The sequence below is a fragment of the Otolemur garnettii genome, unplaced genomic scaffold, assembly GCF_000181295.1.
Source record: "Otolemur garnettii isolate 467f Iridium unplaced genomic scaffold, OtoGar3 scaffold00026, whole genome shotgun sequence".
Taxonomy (NCBI): domain Eukaryota; kingdom Metazoa; phylum Chordata; class Mammalia; order Primates; family Galagidae; genus Otolemur; species Otolemur garnettii.
Window position 1 is genome coordinate 943,551 of NW_003852421.1, and position 4,648 is coordinate 948,198.

At 44.1% G+C, this 4,648-nt stretch overlaps 1 pseudogene; it reads left to right on the forward strand.

Annotated features, from left to right (window-relative positions):
• Positions 1-3,289: 3,289 nt before the first annotated feature.
• On the forward strand, positions 3,290-4,067 carry LOC100948399 (annotated as a pseudogene).
• The last annotated feature ends 581 nt before the right edge of the window (positions 4,068-4,648 follow it).

The window sequence follows — 4,648 nt, forward strand, 5'->3', positions numbered from 1 at the left end:
TCTTTACAGGTAACACATAAGTGGCCTTATGTGCCTACCTCATGGCCCATAGGTTAGGTCCCTTCGTTTATAATCCACTACGGATTCCCTTATCAAATAGCATTTGTTAAACTCCTCTGGCTGCTAGGCCTGAGGCAGGTGCTGCGATAATAGGCCTGTGGGAGCCGAAGCGGGCATGAGGAGTGGCCGGGAGCCAGGAGCACATCCTCCACTAGACCCTGCAGGTCCCTGTACTGACCAGGATACATTCAGCTGCAAGTGATGGAAACCCATCTTCAGGGGCTCAAACAGCAGGGGAAACTGATCACCTCCTGCAACAAGAGTCAGGAGATAGGGCTCTCCGGGGCCCAGGAGTAAAAAAGTTTAAGAGGGTCACCAAGGACTCAATCATTTTCACCTTTGCGCTTCTCCACCCTCAGCAGTCCAGCTTCTCCCCATGCTCCCCGTGCAGCAGTTTTAAGTGACACTTCCAGACACTATTTTACAGGAACAAGAGAGAAGTGGTCTCTTTTTTGTTGTTGTTGCTGTTGCAGGTTTTTTTGACTGGGTTTGAACCCACCACCTCTGGTATATGGGTCCAAGGCCCTACTCCTTGAGTCACAGGCACCGCCCAGAGAAGTGGTCTCTTCCTTGCATCTTTTCAAACGAGAAGAACTCTTTCTTGGAAAAACCCCACCAAACCCTTGGGTATTGTTGGGCAAAAGTGAATCACATGCTCATGTTTAAAGCAATCCCTGGTAGGGTATGCGAGGTTGCTACAATTGGCTCAGACCCATCAGGTCCTTGGGGTGGTAGACGTGGCAATCTTCCCTAAATGCATGGCTGCACAGGGGAAGTGGAATATTTAAAACAAGATCAAGGCTCTGTTAGGAAGCAGAAAAGGAGACAGCTATGGTCTGAATGTTTGTGTCCTCCCCAAATTAATATGTGCAACCTTACCTCCGATGTAATAGTATTAAGAGGTGAGGCCTTTAGGAGATGATTAGGTCATAACAGTCTTGCCCTTATAAATGAGATTTGCAACCTTTTATAAAAAGACCTGTTTTTCCATCATGTAAGGATACAGCAAGAGGGCACCAGATACGAAGCAGAGGGCAGCCCTCGCCAGACACCAAATCTGCTAGCACCTTAATCTTGGACTTCTGCCATTAGAATTCTGAATATTAATTAATTAATTTATTTATTTATTGAGATAGAGTCTCACTCTGTCACCCTGGGTAGAGTGCCATGGCATCATTATTGCTCACAGCAACCTCACACTCTTGGGCTCAAGCAATTCTCTTGCCTCAGCCTCCCAAATAGCTGAGACTACAGGTGCCCACCTCAATGCCTGGCTAGTTTTCCTGTTTTAGAAGAGCTGGGGTCTTGCTCTTGCTCAGGCTGGTCTTGAACTCTTAAATTCAGGTAATCCAACTGCCTCTGCCTCCCAGAGTGTTAGGATTACAGGCATGAGCCACCGCGCCTGGTTTATATTCTGTTGTTTATAAATTCCCCAGTCTAACATACAGTATTATAGCAGCCTAAACAGACTGCTACAGAGAGGTAATAGGTGCAGGAGTGGGGAAAAAAAGATTCCTAAGTGGTGTGGACTAATTATTTTTAGTATAATATTCTTCTATGTGTAGTTTGTTTAAAGCTATACAACTAAAACTAATTTATAAATTAAGTGAAAGCTGTAACTGGTGGTGCCCAGAGCATTGCTCCGACCAGGTTTATTGAAAGGTGGGGAAGGTGACCTGCCTGGGTAGTGCAAAGATGGCGTGTGCAGGGGGAGGGAAGCAGGTAGAGGCCACTTCCATATGGGGCCGTAGAGAGCGGGCACATTCCACAGGTTGCCTGTCAGATTAGGGTCTTTTGGCATGAACTTCTTGGGGGGTGGGGGTTAGGCAGATCCTTTGTGACTTTGCCTTAGGAGGAGAGGAGGAGGGGAAATGGGTTTGTATGTGGCTGCATTGGGCCCCCCAACATTAAGTATGCCTACAAAACAAGTGAAAGTTAAATTGTCAGAATTAACTTAACATGACAGACAAATGACACTGTTTTACAGAAACCAATAACTACTCCCAAGATGAATGTGTTGCTGCAACAACTGCTGTAGCAGCACTGGGGATACAGTAACCCAATTTTCTTTGTGCTCTTCCTTCTCATGCTACTGGGCGGCTCCGCTCACCCTGGTAACCACTTGGGTAGTTTCCATCTGTTCCTTTCCCCTCAGCCAGTGAAGAGCATAGTATTAGCCGATACCCACAGACAACATTTTAACAGGTAGACCAGATTTTAACTGGTCGAGATGGCTTTCTACTTCACAGTCTACATGTGATCAGAAATCAGGGGATTAGAAATTTTGTTAAAGACAGAGAAAGGCTGAAGACAAGAAGACAAAAAAAAATCAGCAGGAAACAAGAGAGAGATGATTATGCATTGTACTGGGATAATTTATGAAAAATGCCGTGGATGTTTTCACTAAGCCTGTACAGTTTGTGCCATGTCCCCTCAGTTACCCCCATGTGTGACATAAATTATCATTTTCTTGGATGTAAAAAGAAAATAAAAAAAGGCTACACTACGTAGCACTGTTCTAGAGAATCTCTTGTTCACGTTTGCTAGGAGATAAGATGTTCATAGCAACAGCATTCATAACGGCAAAACAACTAGAAACCACCCGAATGTTAATTGGTTACGTTGTGTTATAGTCATGTAATGGAATACTATACAATTGTAGAATTAATGAGCCACATCTATACCCCAAATATGAGCTTGTTTTAGAAACATAACGTTCGTCAAAAATCTGAGCCGCAGACAGTGGCTACTATACCACTTTTTCTAAAACTCCAAACAGCCACACTCCCAGCCTAAGGCCTCAGTACTGGTCATGTCCTCTATCTGGAGCATCCGCCCTACAGATTTCCATATAGCTGCCTTCTTCCCCTCCCTTAGATCTCTGCTAGAATGGCGCCACTGGCCCTTCTATCAAAAATCACAATCCCACGTACACAGTCCCTCTTGTTCTCTTCTACTTCCTCTCTTTCCACAGCACACCACAGTACTACCATCTTCGCACCATCTGCTCTATTTATGTTGTGCATCCTTTACTGACAATTTTAGGAGATATACAGCAACATTTAAAAAGTCAGTGGACCACAGGACAAGCTGGAAAGAGGAGAGCCGAGTCTGCCCTGTGCAGACTGGAGTTCTGCTTGAACCAAAGTGGAGGAGAGTCCAAGCTAAGGATGACCAGGACATGGCCTACTAAAGAGAAATCTCTAAACAAAATAAGTGGGAAAATTTGATGGAAACAAGAATGATAGAACCATGTTCAGTTGGAGTCCAGCTTTATAGCACAAATGAGTGCCATGAAACCTACTATACTCATCAGACAGGTTTCAAGACTTTGCAGGAATTGTCACCAAATGCTATGCTCTTACTTCAACTCTGAACCGGAATGACACTTTCTGGGAACAACGTAATTTGCTTTCATCATGTACAAATTTACATTGACAGACTGGAGGATTTGCAGAAGACATGCTGTGGCCCATTTAATATAGACAAAAAACTAGACACCCCCCCCAATTCGCATGTAATTGACTTAGATGATGCCACTTTCCTGAGTGTAGAATTTGGAGGCCAGCTTGTACCTGGTTAGAAGCTTTGTCCAAAATGTGCACAAATAATCAATAGAAGTATGGATGTTGATGCTGAAGACTGCCAGAGGAGAAAACCAGCTACAGCTTTAAGGTCTTTACAATTTACAAATCCAGGAAAGCAAACTGAATTTGCTCCAGAAACTGGTAAAAGAGCAAAGAGAAGGCTTACAAAAAAATGCACCTGCTGGTTCAGACAGTCAAGGATACTGGCCAAGAATAAGGTCTAGGACAGCAGGGTCTCCAGATTTCCAGTGGAAAGGACCTCTGTGACGGTCTTGATGAAGACTGCTTAGAATGGTTCCACACTTGTCCTTCCTGTGCTTTACCAAACATGGAACTGAGTGCCGCTCTGACCACAGGTGTCTGTATGAGCAAATCGAAATTGAAGCAGGAAAAATAATTCGCAACAAACATGCTGGATAATTTGTAGTATCAAACCATGGGGGTCTTTAAATGTCCTTTCTCTATTTCTAAAATTCTCTCATTCTGAAATACATTTTAAGCTTAATTGGAAAATGACAGCAATTTGAAAACCACCTCAATATCCACTAACTGTGCATTCTTTTGCATTTGGTGCACTTTAAAATTCCTTATTTGATGGGCAGTTGAGATTGGGTGATACTCAGAAGTCCGCATTAAGCCAGTCTGGGCTAATATAGATAATTAGGGTACACAGGCAGTCCTTGATTTGCTGGGTTTCCATAGGGAAAAATTTCAGTGACCATGACTTAATCAAATAATGCCAGGCTCCTAACAGCACGGTTCGAATTTCAGTTTCCACAGTTACAGGCACTGTGAGTAACGGCATGAAGTACGCACCTCTCTGCTCACCCGTCCACCCACAGATGGCTGTGTAAGTCGCAGACGAGCTCATGATCAGTGACTGACCATGTTACTTCTTCCAAATCCTGCCAGTGGTGGGTCCCTGCGCTTCTGTTATTTGATTCACTCACAGCAAAGCGTGTAGCTGTGCTGTCTCCTTGGCACCCACTTGACCTTTACCA